This window comes from Ursus arctos, unplaced genomic scaffold (assembly GCF_023065955.2).
Source record: "Ursus arctos isolate Adak ecotype North America unplaced genomic scaffold, UrsArc2.0 scaffold_33, whole genome shotgun sequence".
Classification (NCBI taxonomy): Eukaryota; Metazoa; Chordata; class Mammalia; order Carnivora; family Ursidae; genus Ursus; species Ursus arctos.
The window spans coordinates 12,551,635-12,575,272 of record NW_026623019.1 but is presented as its reverse complement, the minus strand read 5'-3'; the positions used below and the strand labels follow the sequence as shown (position 1 = coordinate 12,575,272).

General features: G+C 41.6%; 1 long non-coding RNA gene across 1 annotated transcript; it reads left to right on the top strand.

Annotated features, from left to right (window-relative positions):
• Window positions 1–223: 223 nt before the first annotated feature.
• On the top strand, window positions 224–23,139 carry LOC113270220 (uncharacterized). The gene is made up of 6 exons (XR_003321751.4): window positions 224–462; window positions 12,806–12,857; window positions 14,933–15,025; window positions 15,511–15,746; window positions 18,424–18,600; window positions 22,924–23,139. It is a non-coding gene; the product is annotated as an uncharacterized LOC113270220 (long non-coding RNA).
• Window positions 23,140–23,638: the final 499 nt, after the last annotated feature.

Genomic DNA, 23,638 nt, shown 5'->3' with positions numbered 1-23,638 from the left:
TTTAGCAATCAGACATATTTGATCATCATGGGAACTATGCAGGCTATAGGTCAGCTTTCTGGGCTAAAGGTGAACATTTTTCTGCTTCTATCCCTCATCATAATGACCCCAAATCCTTTGCATACAAAAAAATAGATGCCACTTTCTATTTTTTAAAATTAAACTTCCATATTCTGTTCTTTTTAATCATGATGATTTTCTACTTCCTTTGTGCTGATGTAGACATGTATTGGCACGACAGCCAAAAATGATGAGTCATTTGACAGTGAACCAGATGTTCAGAGGTAATCTTCATGTCTTTATTAACAGAGACTGCATCCAAATAACCATACTCACTTTGTATGTTCCTTTCATGGTGTCATTGCCAACAGAGGCCTGAAAGTATCCCGCATCCAACCACCGAGGACGACTGTGTTTTGGGACAGGAAGAATCTGGCACAGGCAGCCTGACATCACAGTGCGGTACGAATTGCTTCCACCTTATTTTTATTTCCCATATATATTATGAAACACTTCCTTTAAAAAAAAAAAGGTGGCTCTCTTTGCCTATGCAAACTATTCTAATTCAAGGACCCAACCGCCACACATAGTATGGCCTAGAATACAAGTTCAGTTTCAAACACTTGAAAGTGGGGCAAGGGGGCCCCCTTTTCTCTCTAGGAGCACCCCTGCCAACCTTGCTACACCACTATATTGAATTTCCTCAAAGCAAGGGAAAACAAAAGCCTTTTATATTGCCATGTATTTTTAAACCAATAGCTTCTTTCGCATGGTTCCACTTATTGCGTAACTAAGAAGAAAAAAGACTATTCGTACCGAGAGGAAAATTCTTTTGAAAATGTTATTGCAAACCTTGTAGAATACAGCATATGATGAAAAAAAGTTTTCTTTTCAATGAAAAAAAAAAGCCAATTAAAAAACGGATTAAATCTTATCTAATAATTTTAGAATGTTCTACATGAATCTATGTAGTAAGTTCAGTGAAGTGAAAAATACCCTGCCGAATTGGAAAGATACCTTTATATTTTGTTCATGCTCTTTACAAAGGATGTGGCATCTTTGAAGACAGAACAGATAGAAAATCTAAGCATATGTTAAAAAAAGAAATCTTATGCAACTATGACCTTCACATGTGTTGAAATTTGATTTGCTCTGCTGTTATTAATGGGCTTAGGTAAATTCAAGCCCTTACAACATTTATGTATGTCACATGATAGAATATTCAAAGACAAAAATTAATCATATAAATAAAAGTAAAAAGCTCTCTGTCTTAATTTTCTTACTTAAAAAATCTTCTCGAAGCTAGAGTCACATTGTTAAAAATTGTAACCCTGAGTACAGAAATCTTGACCTTTGCCTGGTAACAATTCATGATACTTATTACAAGGAAACTGAGGCAAACCTTTTATTAGGTTGACAAATCAACCTGAAAAATATTGAGCAACCTCACTCATACTTGCTAATGGCATCTTTCAGAGAGATAAGCCAAAGTGGTTTATTATTCCTCTAGATAATATTTTTGAAGTGTCACTAAATTTTATAGCTTGATTCTTTCTATTTAGGTAAGGTCTAAAGGGACCTGTACTACTTCCAATCTCTATTTCCGTTTTTTAATAAATAAATGACCAGGCTTGTCATTTGAAACATAGGGTGAACTTCTAACTCTACAGTTTTAATTTTGTTTTACGTGTAGTGTTTCCTATTGAGGAACTTAGGAGAGAAGGCAATTAACAGGTTTAAAAAAAATTATGTTGAATGTAGTACTTTTCCAGAGTTTTTTCTTTGTTTTGTTTATAAGATTTTATTTATTTATTTGACACAGGGGGTGGGGGCGGGTAGAGAGCATACACAAGCCGGGGGAGCGGCAGCCAGAGGAAGAAGCAGACTGCCCGCTGAGCAGGGAACCCCAATCAGGGCTCAATCCCAGGACCCTGGGATCATGACCAGAGCAGAAGGCAGACGCTTAACTGACCGAGCCACCCAGGTGACCCTTGTTTTGTTTTTTTTTAAGTAAACCCTATACCCAACATGGGCTACAACTCATGAACCCAAAATCCAGCATCATGGTGCTCTACCAAATGAGCCAGCCAGTTGTCCCCTTTTCCAGAGATTTTATTTGCGATGGTCATTAAATTGCTGGATTATTGGGGAGTGTCACCTTCTAATTCAGTTCATGCAGCTCATTCTGGGAGGCAGGAAGCAGCACCTTTCTCTGAAAAGGTTGTATGAAGCCTCAGTCCAAAGCAGTAATTAGGTAATACCATAATATTGTTATGATGTGTGGCATTTTGTTACACGTTCCCACAATTGTTAATCCATTTGACTCTTCGATTTTTTTTTTTTTTAAGTCATCTCTACATCCTATGTGGGGCTCAAACTTATAACCTAAGCAAACTCTACTGCTATCAGCACTCCCCACTCCTCCCCAAACCCTACTACTGCTGGGCCCAAGTGGTGGCTTTCTGCGTCAAAAGGAAATGTAGGAAAGATAAGCCAGTCTAAGCTTAAGATGCTCACTGGATCTGGGCAGCTAGGTTACGGTTACAGCTTTACCTCGAAGGAATAAACCTTAGTCAAGTTTAAATATATTAGGACCATCTGTTGCACAATTCCCTCCTGTCATCCCATCACCTTAGCAACCCACATGCCAAATAAGCAGAAGTTTATCAGGAAAGATTACAAGAAAGTGCCAGCAAATGCAGCCTCCATTCCTAGTTACAAAATTATCTCCAGGTCTGCACTGGTGCTCACTTTCCTGCTGTCTTGGCATCTTGTGACATTCTGCTCTTGCTCACGAGCACTGGAAAATTCCCAGATGAATCCCATCACTCCCAACATTTGGCACCAAAGGTCCCATTTGGATCTTTCCATGACTTTTCCAATATCCAGCCCCCGTAGATAAGAATAATGCTAACATTACATAAATGCTACCGGTAAAAAAATAACGGACAGAGAGAGGAAGGGGAGAGAGAGAGATGTTTGTTCTAATAGATTGCATAGATGTCAAAAAAGATTGCTGATAATCATTAATGGCCCTTGTGATTATAGTGAGAAACATAAAATTAACTGAGTATTTTTTTAATGCCAGGCACTGTGCCAAGAGCTTTACATGCATTATATCATGAAATCCTTAGAGTCATTTCATGAAAAAACTGTTACTCTTATCCCCATTTTACAGATGAGAAAAAAGGAGATTCAGAAAGTCAGAGTAGTTAGCTCAAGCTCACTTCATTTGCAAATTGTGGAGCTGAAATTTTCACCAAGGCTAGAGTGGCATTTGGGTCGTAAAAGCATTGTTTAGGGAGACAAAGGAACGACAGATGGGCCAAGGGGTGATTGAAGTAACCACTGACTTCCTGTCTTAAGCCTAAACCTGATTCATTTATATAAAGCTTCTATGATTTGATAGGAAACGTGCGGCTGAGGTGAATCAGGAAAGGTCCCTCATTTTGTTAGGATTGGGCAGTTGATCAGAGTATTTGTTGTGCTGATATATAAATAACGACCCATAAGAGGATCCTTTTCTGCTTTGCAAATCAAATGCAAGGAGCTTGCAGAGCCAAAGGCCAGGGTTTACACTGCTACAAAGTAGTTTCTCTGCACTGCAGAAGTGGGTAAGAATAGATTGATTCATTATTATTTTTAGACAATGTTTTTATCTCTTTGTATTTGTGCTTTAGTACGGTAAAGGGGGGATAAGCGTCTTTCGTGGGTGGCCTCATTTTTGGGTTAAAAGGCTCAGAAATACACACGTTATTTCTTCATTTGTTTTGACCAATGGTATTGACTATATTCCCTATGCTGTACTCTTCATCTCTGTGACTTGTTTATTTTATAACTGGAAGTTTGTACCTCTTAATGCCTTTTCCCTAGTCACCCATGCCCTCATCCGCCTCCATGCCGGCAACCACCAGTTTGCTCTCTGTATTTGAGTCTGTTTTTCTTGTGTTCGTCCCATCCACCTACTTGAATGGTGAGGTGGGGGAGGAGAAGCGTTCTGTGGTGCTGTGATTAGGTCTCAGTCTCTTGATGAGTCTGTGCCTGTGGACTGTGAGCTTTCCAGCTGCTTCTCTTCTTTTCCTCCTCTCCTCAGGTGGGACAGGATGGCTAGACTGGGCTGGAGCTGGGGATTTCTTTTCTCCCATTTGGAAAGCTAGGCGGGGTTGGATATTTCCCTTTCCCCAACCTCTTGGGCTCTGATAAACCCCTGCAGGTTAGATTCTGGTCAAAGAGTTTCCCCTGAGGGGCGCCTGGGTGGCTCAGTCCTTAAGCGTCTGCCTTTAGCTCAGGGCGTGATCCTGGAGTCCTGGGATCCAGCCCCGCATCGGGCTCCCTGCTCAGCGGAAAGCCTGCTTCTTCCTCTCCCACTCCCCCTGCTTGTGTTCCCTCTCTCATTGGCTGTCTCTGCCTTTCTCTCAAATAAATAAATGAAATGTTAAAAAAAAAAAAAAAAAAAAAAAGAGTTTCCCCTGAGGGCAGACCTTGTTAACAAGGGAATGATCTGATATATTTTTATTTTTTTAGGTGTTTTTTTTTTTAAAGATTTATTTGAGAGAGAGAGAGCACGAGTGCAGGAAGGAGCAGAGAGAGAGGGACTCGATCTCACGAGCCTCATATCATGACCTGAGCCGAAATCAAGAGTTGGACACTCAACTGACTGAGCCACCCAGACGCCCCCTTTTAGGTTTTATTTTTAAGTAAGTCTCTGCACTGAAGGTAGGGCTCGAACCTACAACCCTGAGATCCAGAGTCGCGTGCTCTCCTGACTGAGCCAGCCAGGTGCCCTGATCTGATGTATTTCAGAATAATTCCTTATTCCACTCCCCCCCCACCCCGCCCAAGGGAGAAAGTTGTAGAGCTCCAGGACGTGAAACAAGAAGGATGGGGTCCTCCTGATAACTGAATTCCTGAAGTTTGTATCTCTTGGGCTTGTCCACACTGAGCCTCCAGTAGTTCACCAATGACAGTTCAGCTTTTCCTACCCTGACACTGGTTCCCATGGAGATTGCTGCTTTGGTAAATTCTCTGTATCTACCTGTCAGTCTCTCCAATTCGGGTTGGGGGGGCGGTGGTAGCAGTTTGCCCAGTGACTTCCCTTGTCTAAGGAATCAAAAAATAATTGTTGATTTTTCAGTTTATTCAGCTTTTTGCTTTTTGTTAGGATGGGGTGGTGACTTCTCAGCTTCTTAGATGTAGTCCTGGAAAGCAAAAGTCCTCACACATCTTTTAGAAATGAGAAATACCGAGACTAACACCTCTACCTTTTCTTCCTTCTGTCTGTAGACTGATAGCAGCTATAATTATCAGTGGAAGAATTTATTCATAGAAGATTGGCGTGTATGTAAGATAATCTCAAAATGAAACCTATTTTACGTATGTTAGATGCTATGATTTGAGACATTACAACGTAGTAGTAAACCGCATATACTGTGGTTCAGACACTGGCTTTGCCATATATGACCTGTATGGTCTTGAGCAAGATATCAGCCTATTTGAGTTTCTTTTCTTTTCTTTTTTTTTTTTGAAGATTTTATTTATTTATTTGACACAGACACACACAGAGAGTGCAAGCAGGGGAAGCAGCAGAGGGAGAGGGAGAAGCAAGCTCCCTGCTGAGCAGGGAGCCCGATGCAGGGCTCGATCCCAGGACCCTGGGATCACAACCTGAGCCAAAGGCAGATGCTTAACCAACTGAGCCACCCAGGCATCTTAAAAATATAATATAAATATTTTAAATAAATATGTAATATAAGTAGAATGGTTTGAAAAATATGAAATGTAAAAATGTAAAATATATTTTAAGAAGGTTAATAATGCCTGTATGCAGTAAAGGGTTAAAAGATGTAGCACAGGCAGACATAGCAGTCCTGAGATTGCCATCCTTTGAAAGTCCTGCTTGCAAGGTTCGCCCTTGGTTGGCAATCTGGATTTGGGAAGGGTTCCCACCGTTGTCTCATTAAGAGTTGCTTACTGGCACCTGGGTGGATCAGTCGTTAAGCATCTGCCTTCAGCTCAGGGTGTGATCCCAGGGTCCTGGGATCGAGCCCCACATCAGGCTCTTCGGCTGGGAGCCTGCTTCTTCCTCTTCTACTCCCCCTGCTTGTGTTCCCTCTCGCTGGCTGTCTCTCTCTCTGTCAAATAAATAAATAAAATCTTAAAAAACAAAACAAAACAAACAGAGTTGCTTACTGTGCTGAAATTGTGCAAGTGATATGGTTTATGCCAAACACCTGATTTCCTTCAGGGAGTCTGGAATCTAAGACATGCTAAGCACAGAATGCCTGTCTGAGCAGCCCCCCATAAAAATCTTGGGCACATAGTCTCCCAGTGAGCCTTCTCTGCTAGACAACATCTTACTTGCATTGTCCCAACTCATTACTGGAGAAATTACACATGTCCTGTGTGACTGTACCAGGAGAAGACTCTTGAAAGCTCATGGTTTTCTCTAAACTCCACCCTACACAACTTTTCCCAAAGCTGATTTGTCTTTATAGCTACTTACTGTTATAAATTATAGCCATGAATGTGACAATATGCTGAGTGTCATGTAAATCATTCCCTAGCAAATCATTAAGACTGGGAGTGGCCTTGTAGACCCCTCACACAACCTTACTTTGCTAGATTTTTCTAGTAAAAAATATGATTATACTTAGCATAATATTATAGTAATAAATAATAAACACTAATACATGGTAGCTAGAAGTATTATTTATCTCGTGAAAATCATATGGTGAATTTGAATCTTATGCTAAAGGACATGGAACAGGAAAATGGCACTAGCCAAGCTTGAACTTTTCTGAATACTTTCCAAAGTGGATTCCCCTAAAATAATCACAAGTAAGTACTAAGCTTTTATGTATAGTAGAAAATTGGGACGCTTAGGACACTGTATTACTACTGGGACCCTTCTGTTAGACTTGAGTCAATGAAAACTTTTTGAATTTCAGCCAGATAGATACTTGGATATCTTTTCTGAGTATGTGGTGGGGGGAAATGGAGCATTGTACCATTCTAAGCCTTTGAGAAAATAATTTGCCCTAACCACTTCCTCTGCTTAAAAAAAATGCAATGTATTAATAGCTAACAAGAACCCATTTGAGATCAAGACATGAGGACAACAGGATGTACTTTTTTGTTTTCAAGGTAGAACTCTCATGCCTGGCTGATCAACTAGAAAGTTAGATATTTGCATGCCTCAGGAAGAAAAGATCCTAGATGGTTTTAGGGTTGTGTTCTCTAGCTTTTATTTACCTGGGCTGGGTCCCTACATGCAAATTGAAGTATTTCTGCTGGGTCCTCCAGGTTTCAACCACCTTCACTGTCATGTTTATCAAAAATAGATGAAAACTTGAAGGCATATGTATTTTTTGGTTGCTGCTGCCATTCTTATACTTAGTGACGTGTAGGACTGCCAGGTTTCTGTGGGATCTTGTGCAGGAAAGCACTGTGTCTCAGGTCCAGGGCGATCCCTCAGGCCATGTGAGCCTGCAGACCCCACGGTGTTGCTCTCAATAGTAGGAAAATATGCTGTGTAGATTTTGTGGCAAGTGCCAGTGGGGGATCATGATTCAGGGCCTCGGGAATGGTGAGCAAGGTCATGCTATCTGCTGTAGAGAATCACATGCCTTTGAAAAATGACTCCTGCCATTCTGTAAAGCTCTGGTCAAGATAGAAGGCAGGCCTGTCAATTGGTTACCAAGTGATCATGCACTAAAACTTCTCATTATGAACTGGAGTGGATCAACCACGTCATAAATAAGGGGATCCTAGAAGCAATCCATCATAAAATGAAGGTGCTACATCCAGAATTGAGAAGAGGCAGGACCAGAGGGTACAAGTAAGCTGCATGAGCAAGATCCCAGATACCCTCTCTCCCCCGCCATGATCCCTCTACCAGTTACCCCAGTGACCCTCCAGAGCTCACACTCATGGCTGTACGGGCATTCTGCATGACCAACCAAAGAATGAAAAAAGTCAATTTTGTTTGGCAGATGGGTCCACCCTACATGTGAGTGCAAGCTAAAAATGAATGGTATCTTTTCTACAGCCTTCTCAGCAGCCTTAAAAGACAATGGCAAGGGAGAGTCCTCCCGGTGGATAGAGCTTTGAGTAGTGTACTTTGTGCGGGAGAGACGTAGCCTGAGGTTAGAATATATATGAAAACTCATGGGCAGTGGCAGATGGCCTGGCCAGTTGACCAGGGATCTGGAAGGAAAAAGGAGATTGGAAGGCTGCAGACAAGGAGGTCTGGCATAGGGGCATATGAATAGAAATACAGGAGTAGGCATGAAACCTCTCAAGTGTTAACATCTCTCAGAGAGCATCTACAGAAGAGGCAGTAAACAACCAAGTAGACAAAATGACCTGGTCAGTTGACTGATGGCCAGCCCCTGTCAATGGCTATCTCATTGCTAGCATGATAGACGCATGAATCAAGTGTCCATGGTAGCGGGGACAGAGACTATGCAGGGAACAAGCATTACTGATTTCCACTTACCAAGACTGCCACTGATGAATGTCCAGCTGCTAGCAACAGACCTTAGGGAAGACGTTGAGTATAATGGGTTCCTTTTATCCTGGAAGGCCCAGCAGTTTATTCTCAGGAATAGACACATCTCCTGAGCCTGGGTTTGCCTTTCTCTGCATTCTGAGCCTCAGCCAGAACCACTCCGTGAGGGCTTACGAAGTGTTTCATTCCCTGGTGTGGGATCCCATGTAACGTGGCATCAGTCCAGGGACTGGGGCTCACTTTACAGCACAGGAAATGTGGGAGTGGGTCTGCGATCACGGCCCTATCACACACCACGCCCCCAGAAGCTACCTTGCTGATTGAGGGAGTGTCGGAACAAGTCGTTGAAGGCACGGCTTGAGGACCAGCTCAGAGACACTACCTGGGGAGGATGGCCTGTGCTGGGATTCTCACTGGGACTTGCTGTGAACGCCACACTGTATCTTTGACACCATAGGGTCTGACGGAGTCCGTGGCCTCGTGGCAGGGTTGCTAGCACTGTAGTGTGGACTTGATGCAGACCTGTTTCCTGCTCCAGGCCTCACTCAAGGCTGGCAGCCTTTTGTGTCACCCAGTACATGGGTCAAAGCCTTACCTCTAGCTGTGTAATATGCTGCCTTTGAAACCTAAAAAGGCCCAGAGGGCACTGTGTTTCCTTCTTCACAGTAGAAGATACAAGATAAAATATCCCTTCAGATACAGATGCGGCAAGCCTCTCAGCCTCTGGAGCACGCGTCTTACCAAGGCCTCTGATGTTATCAGCACAGTGTTGCCAGAGTCATAGATTAACGGGATGTTCTGTGGGCTGTCGAGATGATCTAGATCTCTTTGGGCTGTATTGTGACAGAAGGAAGGAGAGCTAATATAACGCAGAGGGAAAGCCGTAAATGTATAGTGTTGTCTATTACATGTGAATTCAAGCTGTTTCTGGTCCTTTTCGGATTGGGATAGAAAAGAACACGTCTGCGGAATCAAAATCAACTTCCATTGTCCCAATCATTAAAATGGTTTACAATAATTTACATAGAAAAAAATTTCAGAGTACTTAAGAACAGTGATTGTTCTCTGAGATATTTACAGTTGGCCTATATGATATTGTACAAATGGTATACACTTTGGCACAAGTGTCATTGCTGGAGTATGGCTTTCTAGGGAAAGTGCTTCTTTGGCCAGAGAGGACAATACTATCTAGAAATTTAAGGGTTAGACACTTGGTAACCACATTCAAAGCTGAAGTAGAATGTGAACAGGAATACTTATAAAAGTGGTATAAAAATGATCAACTGTAGGGGTGTCTGGGTGGCTCAGTTGTTAAGCATCTGCCTTCAGCTCAGGTCATGATCCCAGGGTCTTGGGATTGAGCCCTGCATCAGGCTCCCTGCTTAGGGGGGAGTCTGCTTCTCCCCCTCCCTCTCCCTCTGCCCCTGCTCCTGCTCTTTCTCTCTCTGTCTCTTCTCTCACATGCTCTCTCTCCCTAATAAATTAATAAAATGTAAGAAAAAAAATCAAGATACAAGCTTGATCTATGGAAAGATTTTTTAAAATTCCTTATTTAAATTCAATTTAGTTAACATATATTGTATTATTAGTTTCAAGGGTGAAATTTAGTGATTCACCAGTTGCATACAACACCCAGTGCTTATTACATCAAGTGCCCTCCTTAATGCCCATCCCCCATTTAGCCCATCCCCCCACCCACCTCTCCTCCAAGCCTCAGTTTGTTCCCTAGAGTTCAGAGTCTCTTGTGGTTTGCCTCCCTCTCAATTTTCATCTTATTTTATTTTTCCTTCCTTTCTCCTATGTTCATCTGTTTTGTTTCTTAAATTCCACATGAGTGAAATCATATGGTATTTGTCTTTCTCTGACTGACTTATTTCGCTTAGCGTAATACCTCTAGTTCTATCCATGTTGTTGCAAATGGCAATATTTCATTCTTTTTGATGGCTTATGGAAAGACATCTTGACACTCTTCCAGACTGGAGGAAGAAAGAGACTTCAACTGTTATCTCGATTACCTTTTCAGAGTGGGGTATTATTGGTTTAGACCTCCAGGGTTGAGACTTGTCTCAGAAGTTAAGCTAGATTATCATTGGTGCTTACAACTGATGTTGCTGGGTACCCGTGTCCAACAGAAACACTGTGTCTAGGGATGTCTATTGACAGGTCTTCTATAATCTATGTGCCTGAGGCCATGTTAATCTCTACCTAAGATACTACATCTGGCCTGGCAGCTGTGATCAGACTACTACTCAGTTTGTCCTACCAGATTCATTCTGCAGGTGCCAGATTGGTGAATTAATGGAAATATGATGGAGACCAAATCCCTAAATCCTTTAGATGCTAGGATACAATTAACAAGGAGGTATGGGCCACATCTGCAGCCTCACACACCACCAAGCAACTTTCAGGTACCAGCAGGGTGTCCTACAATTCAAATCAATTCTGACGCTATCTACCTGGAAATAGTATCATATTCCACAGGTTAAAGGCTCAGTCCTACAAGACTGCCTACCACCTCCCCACATCAGATACCAATCACGAGTCAGCTTGTCACCTAGGCGTCAGACTGGCCAGCTAGATTGGAGGTTCCCAAGACCCTCCACTTAAGTTTGATTAATTTGCTAGAGGGGATCACAAAACTCAAAGAAACATTTTACTTACTAGATTACTGGTTTATTATAAAATAATATAACTTAGGAGCAGCTAGAGGCCAGAGATGCAGAGGGCAAGGTATGGGGCAAGGGAAGATGTGGAGCTTTCATGCTGTCTCTAGAGCAAGCCACTCTCCCTGAATCTCCATGTGTTCACCAACCTAGAAGGTCTCTGAACCCTGTCCTTTTGGGTATTCATGGAGGCTTCATTACATAGGAATGATTGATTAAATTACTGACCATTGGAGATTGATTCAACCTCCAACCCCTCTCCTTTCCCCAGAGATCGGGGGATGGATGGGGCTGAAAGTCCCAACCCTCTAGTCATATGGTTGGTTCCCCGGGTAACCAGTCCCCATCCTTAGGTTCCGTCTTAAAGATGCCTTATTAATACAACCAAAGACACTCTTGTCGCTCTCATCACTTAAGGAAATTCCAAGGGTTTTAGAAGCTCTGTGCAAGAAATTGGGACAAAGACCAAATATATATTATTATAAACCACAATATCACAGTTAACATTAGGTGGGAGACTGCTGTCTCATTTCCAGGGCCCATCAGCCAGATGTTGGTGACATTCTGGTAAAATGAACTGGTCTGAAGGATTCAGTTTGATCCAATAATTTTTATATCTCTGTTCTCTTTCCCTGGGCCACCAAAAATCACCAGTACCATGTGGAAAGGGAAAAATAAGCATTCTCTTGTTTCTTCTCTGCTCTCACCCTCCTTCTGCCTCTTTCCCACATAGCAGCTACAATGACCCATTATAAAATATGTCAGATCATGATACTGCCCTTCTGAAAGCCTCCTTCTGGTGGCTTCTCACAGCTCTTAGAAGACAATTCAAAGCCTCTCCTGTGGCTGCCAAGCCTTTACGTGGTTTGACACCAGCTTACCTCCTGGACTTAGCTCCACCATCTCCCCTGTTCACCTCCCTCCAACCGCAGTGGCCTCCTAGCTGTTTCTAACACATGGAGCACATTCCCTCTCCAGGGCTTTTGCATTTCCTGTTCTGTTTTCCTGGAAAACTCTTCCCCCAGATGCTTACATGGCTTGCTCCTTCACTCCATTCTGGCATCTGTTCAAGTGTCTTTTTCTCAGCCAAGCCTTCCCTAACTCTCCTCTGTCATAAAACCTTCCCATTGCTCTTTTTCTCTTTCCCCTATGGTATTTTTCTTTCTGGCACTTATTACATTGTGACATTATATCATATAATTGCTTGTTTACTTGTTTATTGTCTTCCTCCCCCACCTCAACAAGAAAGCACGTTCCACGTGGCAGGCTTTGTTTGTTCCTTGGTATGTCTCCAGCTCCTGGAACAAGGCCTGGCATACAGTGGAAACTCAATATAGATTTGTTTAATAAATAAATGCATGCTCAGTTGTCTTTCTTTTTCTTTGCGAGGAATCATGGACTCTTGTCGTTAATTCACTACTTGGAACTGTGGTGAATTATTTGTTTTGAAAGGCATTGTTTTAACTCAAAGTATTAACCAGAAAAATATACTAACTTCCATCCCTTTCCATTCTAATTTTAAGTGCCTGTTTGCTGCAGCTCCATTCAAGGTAGCAAGATCCCCTATGTCAAATAGAAATACCAGGGCTTGATCTCTAAAGCTTTTATGGTCTGTTCTGCCTGTCATTGCCAGGTCCAGTCCTCTCTTGCTGCAGTTTAACCTGGGAGTTCTTAACATGGACATGGTGAGTCTCAACGAAAGTAATGGGTGGGATTCAGGGACCTCAAGAATCTCCGGAAATAGAGCCAGAATTGGGTGTACATATTTCTGGATTATGCAGAAATCTCCTCCAGAGGTTAAGAATTCATCAAATAGTGGTGGTTATCACTCTTCCCCATGCTTTCATCCACCCCTTGTTGCTCTTTATAGGGCAGAGATTGGAGGAGTAGCAGAGGCTGAACTTCTCCCTTCTCTTCCTTAGAAGGGTGTAATAACCTGAGAAAAGTACAGTCACTGGGAAAGTTGACTATAAATACTAAAGAATGAAAACCTAGATCAATCTAGCTATTCAACTCTCTTCCCAGCTGCCTCCAGTTCTTTATGGAATGGTATGCCATGTACATTCACACATATTGAAGTCTGTTCGTCCATCCATCTGTTCATCCATCTTTCCATCCACCCATCCATCCGACTGTCCGTCCATCCATCTGCCCATTCATCCATCCACACATCTGTCCATCCACCCATCTGTCCATCTATCCATCCACCCATCCATTCACCTACCTGTCAGTCCATCCATCCATCCATCCATCCATCCATCCATCCATCCATCCATCCACCCATCCACCCATCCATCCAAAAAATTTCCCACAGCATGTCATTGTCAAATGAGTGAGACATACTCTGCTTTTTCTTCTTTTCTTTTCCTTTCCTTTTCTTTCTTTCTTTCTTTCTTTCTTTCTTTCTTTCTTTCTTTCTTTCTTTCTTTCTTTCTCTTTCTTTCTTCCTTCCTTCCTTCCTTCCTTCCTTCCTTCCTTCCTTCCTTCCTTCCTTCCTTCCTCCCTCCCTCCCTCTCTCTCTCTCTCTTTCTCTCTCTCCCTTCCTTCCTTCCTTCCTTCCTTCCTTCCTTCCTTCCTTCCTTCCTTCCTCCCTCCCTCCCTCCCTCCCTCCCTCCCTCCCTCCCTCTTTCTTTCTTTCTTTCTTTCTTTCTTTCTTTCTTTCTTTCTTTCTTTCTTTCTTTCTTTCCTGATCCCAGTGACATAATGCCACTTACAAATACACTGTTGGTATGTCTTTCTTCCATGTTATCTTTAGTGCAATTCTAATCTTGGATATTAAGAATAATGTCTCCAGCCAGTAATGATTCCATAGCATTGTTCCACATGCTTTGGGACATGGTTAATATTCACTGGTCAAAGTGGAAATGAAAAGAAGATACTTGTTTCTTCTTGGAATGAAAGTAACTTTATTTTTCCTGTTTAATGAAGTAATGATTGATATAAAATTCACACTTTACTAAAGATAAAATAGTCAATTGAAATCAATTCTAGTCTTGCCTGGAGGCCATCCATCACTAGTGATATTTTGGTATGTTTATTTTCATTTTTTTCAGTTCCCACACACACCTATATGCATTTAGTTAGAAAAGGGTGGATTATACTGAAGATGATATTTTGGAGTTTGCTTTGCCATTTCATATATAATGGGCATGTTTTATTAAATATACATTTGCGTTATTATTTTATGGCTATAGAGAGTTTCATATATTGACAAAAACAATTTTTAAAATCCTCATAATAAAAATTATTTTTAAAAATTTATTTTTATTATTTTTTAAAGTAGGCTGCACGCCAAACTTGGGGCTTGAACTCATGACCCTGACATCAGGCGTCACATCCTCTACTGACTGAGCCAGCCAGGCAACCCTCCCCCCCAAATTTTTAAAAATAACTTCTGAAAAATTTGCCTAATGAAAGAAAAACCCTCCCATTGATGGATATTGGGATCATTCCCTCCCCCCATTATTATAAACAGTATTGGGGAAACATCCTTGTAAAAATACCCATATACACTTGTCTGAATATTTCTGTAGGATATAGTCTGGGTTTTGGTGTTTTTTTTTTCTGTAAAATATCAGTTGCTTGGATAATCTCTAAGGTTACTTCTATCGCAGAATCCACATTGTGGAAGATATCTTAAGCTGTAGTTTGATTTTCTTATTTTTGTATAAACATACCTTACATGTCCCAGATAAAAAAAGATGTATGCAATTTTTTAAGGCTTTTGTTTGTTTGCTGTTTTTTGTTTTGTTTTTTAAAGTAGCCTTCATGCCCAACCTGGTGCTTGAACTCATGACCCTGAGATCAAGAGTCACATGCTCCACCAACTGAGCCAGCCGGGCACTCCTGTTTGGTATGTATGTATGTGTGTACGTATGTATTTAAAGATTTTATTTATTTACTTGAGAGAGAGAGAGAGCATGAGCAGGGGGAGAGGCAGAGGGAGGAAGAAGCACATTCTCTGCTGAGCAGGGAGCATGATGCTTGATCCCAGTCCCCTGGGATCATGACCTGAACTGAAGGCAGACACTTAACCAACTGAGCCACCCAGGTGCCCCTTTTTTAAAGTAAAAAAAAAATAATAATTAAAATAAAAGAAACCCAAATTTGTAGAGATCATTAGAGATTCCCTTAGTAGTATGTTTTATTGCTAAATTATTATAGTCACCAGTTAATCTTTTCACCTAGTTTAAACCTGATATTGTTGTAAATTTATTTAACTAATTTCATTCATCAGTGAGGCCTCTTTGTATCCTCTCTGGGAGAATAAAGTTCTTTATATATACTTTCAAGGTTTAACAGTTCAATTTTTCTTTTCTCCTGTAAATGTAATTCTAGGTCTTGAAGAAGAGAGGAGATGAATTGGTAAAATTCTTGGAATTATAAAGAGCGTTAGTAGGTTTTCTGCCTAAATTAAGGGAAATTATACACAACAACTGGACTATACTCTTCATTGTTCATGTCACGAAAGACAGAGGAAGGCTAACCAGCTGTTCTAGATTAAGACGAACTAAAGAGAGGCACCAGCCAAATGCAATACATGATAAAGGTTTGATCCTGAATTCTGGATTGGGGTAAGATACTGTAAAGGACATTGTTGGGCCCGTTGGCAAAGTTTGAATAGGGACTGTATATGCTAAAAATTCCTGAATTTAGTTGTGTTGTTATGTAAAAAAGTCCCCGTTCCCATGAGATACACGCTGAAGTATTTAGGGGTAAAAGGGAATGACTGCTGTTTATTTTCAAATGGTCCAGAAAAAATACATACAACTGTGTAGATAGAAAGAGAGTGGTGAGCAAACATGGCAACGTGTTAACAATTGATGCATCAGGGTGAAGGGTCCACAGGAGTCCTTATACCATTCTTGCAACTCCTGTAAGTTTGGATGGTTTCAAAATGAAACGCAAAAGGGAAAAAAAAATCCATCAGAGCACCATTTTCTTTTCTTTTAAGAGGAACTTTTTCACATTCTATGTATTAGGCTCCTGTTTGTAATCTGCAGGGTGTGATCAAAGACAATTATAGCTGTAAAATTTTAGTCAAATGTTAAGATGAAGTCTCTTCCTGCATTTACGTTTCACACCAAATTTTCTTTTTCTTTTTAAGTTTATTTATTTATTTAAGTAATCTCTACCCCTGATGTGGGGCTCGAACTTATGACCTTGAGATCAAGAGTCACTCACTCCTCCAACTGAGCCAGCCAGGTGTCCCACCCATCAAATTTTCTATACACTGAAAGGCAGTCAAGGAGAATGTCAAAATACAAAAAAAATTAAAAAGACAAAGACGCTTAACTGTAAAAGGAAGAATGAGTCACTGTTTTTCTCAGCAGTTTTTTTAACTTACTATGAAAAACTTAAACTTCAAGAAAAATAGAATAGTAAAATAAACACCTATATGTATATCCATAACCTAGAGTTAACAATTGTCAGCATATTGTCACATATGCTCTATTATTATTTTTTGCTAACATATTTCATTTATGTATTAGTTTTTTGCTAACATATTTTATTTTTTTAGATTTTATTTATGATTTGTCAGAGAGAGAGAGCACAAACAGGGGGAGTGGCAGGCAGAAGGAGAAGCAGGCTCCCTGATGAGCAAGGATTCCCTTGTGGGACTCAGTCCCAAAACCCTGGGATCATGACCTGAGCCCAAGGCAGACACTTAACCTACTGAGCCACCAGGGCGTCCCAGTAATATATTTTAAAGATGTCATGAGGAAGCTCTAAAAACAAGAATATTTTTCTTTATAAGTACAATACCATCATCATCCCTGCCAAGATTAACAATAATTCCTTAATGTTACCTAATGCCTAGTCTATATTCAAAATTTCGCATTTGATCCCAAATGTGCCTTTCATTGATTCATTCAAATCAGGATCCCATCAAGGACCATAGATTGCACTTAGTGTGTATTTTAAGTCTCTTTTCATCTAAAACTGACTTCTTCCTTTCTCTGGGTTGTAACTTTTTTCCTCTTGTGACCAGTAAATATAATGGAGGGGGGGGCGGGGAGATGATGAATAAGGAGTTTGAATAGTGCCGAGTCTTTATAGATTACATGGGCTCATCATACAGAAGTATTTAATTTAAAAACCAGGGATGATTTTATCTCTTGGAGACAAAGTGGGTACCGTTTTGAGTAGTTTACCATCTCCTTGAGCCTCACTGTTCTCATCTGTATAATGGGGATGATCACCCTTGTCCTGTCTCTTGCACAGGTGTGTTAGGAGGGTCAAACAAGACAGAGCGTGTGAAAGCATTCTCTTCACGAATACGCACGTGTCAGTCAGCACGGCTTTATTATTTTCTCCAGCAGACTGAGCTAGCATGAGACTTTAAATGCAGTTCAAGGCAGGGGAGACAAAGGAAGAAAAGTTCTGTTATGACCCGTTCATTCTCTGTTCCCCTTTCCCCTCAAAGTCCAAACCCCAAGCCTAAATCCACGGTAATAACCTTTAAAACCAAAGTTGGAACTCTGGGCGGTGGGTTCCCCGCTCCCCCTCTGAGCAGCTGCGGGGCAAGGAAGCGAGCGGCGGCGGGCGGAGCGCGGCTGGGGCAGCAGGGCGCTGCTGGCACAAACAGCCGGGCCCTCGGCCCTCGCACCCACGCCCTTTCCGCCCTCCGTGCGTCAGCGCCCCAGCTCCGCGCTGCTGACAGTGTTATTTCCTGTGGCAACCCAAGTGCAGAGGACGGGAGGGTGAGTGGCGGTGCTGTCGCACTGGTGACACCTAGGGTCTGGCTCCGGGAAACGCCTTCGCTTCGCTGCCTGGCCTTGACCTGCCAGCTGTTCTGTGGGTCTGAGCAGCCCCTGTCCGAGGGGCGCTGTTGGAACGTGGGACGCGCTGCGCCTGGGGTCGCCCCTCGTGCGGCCATCTACTGCTTCTCCTGTGAAACTGAGCTCTTCTGTCTGTCGTGGTCGAAGCCCTTTAGCTGTTCACACGAGACAGACTTTAGGGGCCATGGGATCTCTGTGCTGCAAGGGACATTGCATTATGTAAGTGTTGCTGTTTGCACGTAGCTGGGTAGCCTCTGCATAAGCACCTCCAGAGATGGAGAACTCCCCAGCTTATGAAGCAAGCCGTTGAACCGTTGGTCCGTTTCAGCTATCATAGGCAGCTCCTTATATTTTACCGACTGGGGGCAGTGCCAGAATATATCGGGTCCTGTGGGAGACGTTTTGCATCTAGTGTGTTCTATCTCTGTGGAATTATTTATCTCCAATTTTGTTGATTTACATGTGACAGAATTGAAGACCAGAGGATTTGGGAAGCTTGCCTAGAGTCAAACCGTGATTAAACGTTCCAGTCAGAATTTGAACTTGGTCCTCTCGGGCTCCAGTACCTTCAAAAATTGGAAGATAACTCATTTTTCCATGGAGACTTCAGTTTCTCACAGTGGTTGACACATCATAAATCCTCATGGTAGGAATTATCATTAATTTATATTACTACTTTATACGTTGCCATGCTCTTTTGAACCATCCGCTCCTTCTTTTTTTTGCCCTCTTGCCGTGGCGTGCCGCTTACAGCCTTTTTCCTTTGCTTGATTTTACCTGTTTAAAATGTCAGTAGAGTGGTCTTGCCTCTGGACACCTGTGTCCCACAGAAACAATGAGAAACATTTGACGAGGGTCCCCTTTGAAGTTACTTTCACCTATAGTACAGAAACTTTCAAAGCCAGAATTCAGTCCCTTAGTGGTTCTGAGAAGAACTTCTCTTACTGCATATTCTCTAGATGATGCTTCTTCCTGAAGACTCAGCATAATTGTATGTCAGTCATTTCTTGTAGCCCTCCATCAGGTGCTTCACGGTAGCCTCTTCGTACACATGTCAGGATGGAGTGCTTCTGAGGCCATCTGTGCCATTTTGGAAAGCTATTCATTCATTCATTCATTCAACAACTATTTATTGGGAGCTGAGAGCTGTTGCCAAGCACTGAGCTGGGAAATGGAGCTACACTGGAAAGTATAAACAGCAACTTCTTCATAAGGTTGAACCAAATTCTGCATCCCTTGATTTTTTACCTATTGATAGTGCTTCTGCCCCCTGAGCAACAGAACAACATTAATTTCTGGTCCTCATGATAACCCTTCCTATACTTGAAGATAGTTTCTGGTTGCCTGTGTAAGATTTTTTTTTCTACAAGCTTTCCTTGTAAAGATACTATTTTCTTTAATATTGGGAGGTGACCCAAAGGTGATGAAAAAAGTGGGTCTTATATACTTTCCTGAGCCTCAGTTTTGCTACTGTGAAATGAGGATAATTGTACACAACAGTGGTTGAAAATCTGAGAGACTGTGTTACTTGTCTGAAATACACTAAGTATATGTGTGTATTAGTGTATATTAACATTAAGGGGCGCCGCAGTGGCTCAGTCGGTTAAGCGTCTACCTTCCGCTCAGGTCATGATCTCAGGGTCCTGGGATTGAGCCCCACATCAGGCTCCCTGCTCAGCAGGGAGTCTGCTTCTCCCTCTCCCTCTGCCATTCCCCCTGCTTGTGCTCTCTCTTTCTGTCAAATAAATAAAATCTTAAAAAAAAATAACATTAAATAAATTTATTTTTATTTTTTAAAGATTTTTATTTATTTGAGAGAGAGAGAGAGCATGAGTGGGGGAGGAGCAGAGGGAGAAAGACAAGCAGACTCTGAATTGAGCACGGAGCCCGAGGCAGGACTGGATCCCACGACCCTGGGATCATGACTTGAGCTGAAATCCAGTCAGACATTTAACTGACTGAGCCACCCAGGTGCCCCAGTAACATTAAATAACTTTAACCGAATGCATATATGTACCAGGTGCTCTTCTAAATGCTTCACATTTTTCAACTCATATACTGTCATAATAACTCTGTAGGGGTGTGTACTAAGATTAGTCCCATTTTACAGATAAGGAAACGGAGACCCAGAGAGCTGAAGTAAGTCACCCAAAGGCACACGCAAGTAGGTGCTATTGCTGAGAGTTGATCTGAAACAGTGTGGCTCTAGGAGCCTTGCTTATTAAGTGTCTCTCATTGGTAGCCATTTTTGTATCAGTGAGACAGAGAGAGGAACAAGACTTGAACGGTTCAGAAGGTGAACAGGAGCTTACTGACTGAACTTAGAGCCCGATCTTTGACCTGTGGTATCACCTACTGCTTTAAATAATTTCCTACAGTTTGAAATTCAGTCTCTCAGGTTCACAGTCTGGCCTCAGAGGGGGCTTCCTCTCCTCTGACAGCAGTGCCCCCTCTCTTCAGCCCCCTCCTCCCACGTGCTGCTTCTCTCTGTCCCTCATTGTGTGGTTCTTGCCCGCAGATACTAGTTTTTTTTCCTCAGCACGTCCGTTGTTACTTTCTTACACTGGTTCAAGCTGTAGCTTACAAACGTTTTTTCATTTAAGTGCGGTTGTCTTGGTATAGTTTACTTTCTAGCTATTGACCACCCTACATCAGTCTGCTAAACTGGGAAATCATACGTTCAACTCAAATCACAAACAAAGGGGTAATTTCCTTAACCTATACAGAGCTTTTACAAATCAATGACAAGGACAACAGCCCAGTAGAAAAACAAGCAAAGGGTATGAATAGACAAGTCACAGAAGAGGAACTACAGATGACTCTCGTATATGTGATTATGATTAGACAAATACATGCCAAAGGGATGGTATTTTTTCCTATGGCAAAGATAGGTGCATATCTATATCTATGTCTGTATTTATATCTATTTATCTACATATGTGCTGATATATGCTGCTGGTGAGAGATATTCTCATGATTGATCTTGGGAAAATACACGGGCATAGCCTCTACGAAAGACTGACAATTATTTATCAAAGTCATAAATACATACACCTTTCATGTAGATCCACATTTCTCTGTCTCTCTTTTTTAAGATTTTATTTATTTATTTGACAGAGAGAGAGACAGCCAGTGAGAGAGGGAACACAAGCAGGGGGAGTGGGAGAGGAAGAAGCAGGGTCCCAGCCGAGGAGCCTGATGGGGGGCTCGATCCTAGGACTCTGAGATCATGCCCTGAGCCGAAGGCAGAGGCTTAACGACTGAGCCACCCAGGCGCCCCTATAATGTATTTTTCTTTTCAAATTTTTGTTCTCAGAGTTAACATCCTTTAGATCTTAACTACCACTGTCTTTGTATTCCCTGACCACATGATCTTAAATACCCCTTCCCCCACCTCAACCCCCAAAACTTGTGCAAATGCTTTTGAAGCCTCTGCTTACATCACTCCACCATTGTTGCATTGGCCAAAGCAAGTCACATGGCCAAGTCCAGAGCTAGTGTGGGAAGGGACCTCACAAGAGCATGGATACTGGGAGCATGGGTTATTGAGGGCCATCAATGTCTTCTGTCCCACTCATCATTCATAATTCTGTTTATGTCCTTTAGAGAATTTATCACAATCCGTATTATCATTTGCTTACTGGTTTACTTGTCAATTTCCTTTGATGAGAGAGAGGAACTCCTACAGAAGTGTATTGGCCGTATTGTCTTACCGCCAGAATCTGTCAGTGTTTGGCACATTGGCCAACAATAAATATTTGTTGAATAAATAACTGAGCTCTGAGTTTCCTAAGCTGTATTCAGCTCATTTACACAAGAAAACCTGTGTTGATGTGATCATGGAAAGGGCTGAAATTCCTCTCTCCATTTTTAAGCACTTATAGTACATTTTTATTTATTTGTTAATTTTTAGACTAATCTCTACACCCAGTGTGGGGCTTGAACTCATGACCCCACGTCCTCCACCAACTGAGCCATCCAGCATCCCCCCACCTTAGTAGTGCATTTTAACAGTTTTCTGAAAACAATGCCTCCATTTAAAGTTGCAGTAATTTCTTACATCCAAATGGAACATAAAATCAGATTTTTCTACTTTTGTCATTTCTCCATTGTACTCTCAGAAACTTGGGAAATATTTGATGACCTTTGTTAGTTTATAATATTTCAAGATGTAATCTTTTTACTGTGGCAACGTAAAATTTACCATTTTTAAGTGTCAGTTTCAATGGTATTAAACATATTCCTATTGTACAACCACCGCCGCCAGTCATCTTTGCAACTTTTTCATCTTCCCAAACTGAAACTCTGTATCTACTAAAGATGAACAATGCCGCTCTCCTCTAGCCCCTGGCAACCACCATTCTACTTTCTGTCCTTGTGAATTTGATTACTCTAGGCGCCTCATGTAAGTGGAATCATACGGTCTTTGTCCTTTGCCTCAAGTAATCTTGATTGTCTTTCAAAATAGTTTCATGTTCATTTCTTTATTTTTATTTTACTTTTATTTTTTAAAGATTTTATTTATTCATTTGAGAGAGAGAGAGACAGCCAGCGAGAGAGGGAACAAACACAAGCAGGGGGAGTGGGAGAGGAAGAAGCAGGCTCCCAGTGGAGGAGCCTGATGCAGGGCTCGATCCCAGAATGCTGGGATCAGGCCCTGAGCCGAAGGCAGATGCTTAACGACTGAGCCACCCAGGCGTCCCTCACATTCATTTCTTTAGAGAGGAAAGTAGACATATCGCAGAAGAGATTTGTAGAATTGCGGTAGACTGAGAGTAACTTCTAACAAGTTCTTCACTGCGGACTTTCAAATCATTGGTGACTTCAAGTTTCCTGAACAGCTGTTTTGTCATCCAGATGCCCCTGAGACTGTAGGGATCTATTTTTTTTTTTTTTTATTCTATGTTAGTTTTTAATTGTAACTATGGGAAATTCAGAGAGCTTTTTTTTTTTTTTTTTTTGCATGGAGCTTAATCTGGAGTCTGAACTCCTGACTTTGAGATCAAGACTTGAGCTGAGATCCAGAGCTGGACGCTTGACCATCTTGAGCCACTGAGGTGTCCCTGCAGGGACCTTTTATACAATATACTTTGGGGAATTTGACAGCTATGAATTTATGCAGGTAAGGTGCTCCTAATTTTGCTTCTCCTTTCTAATTCTGCTTCTTTGATGAATACACAGGATTCTTAATCTTTCAGGGTACAGTGGGCTTATGCTTCTTTGTTGGTAGCCTGGAAGGGAGGAACAGGAAGGAAGGGATAAAACCCAGGAGATAATGCATGACTTCGGGATGTCGGTATTATTTATTTATTTTATTAAAAAAACTTTTTAAAAAAAATTTTTATTTTTTAGTAGGCGGTATGCCCAACATGGGCCTTGAACTTACAACCCCTAAATCAAGAGTCACATGCTCCACACACTGAGCTGGCCAGGTGCCCCAGAATGTTGGTGTTATTTTAAATTATGTAGTTTATGCATAATCAACTTTCTCAATTCTTGTGCTAATTTGTTACTTAAAATCTCTCAGTACACATCCATTTGTGAATATAACAAAAAGATAATACATTTCTCATGTGTATTTCTTCAGTTTGCATTTATCATCTAATCCTCATACAGCAAACCTATAAGATAATGGTGAAAATACTGCATATACCTTAGACATGGTAAAAGAAAATCTTCATACA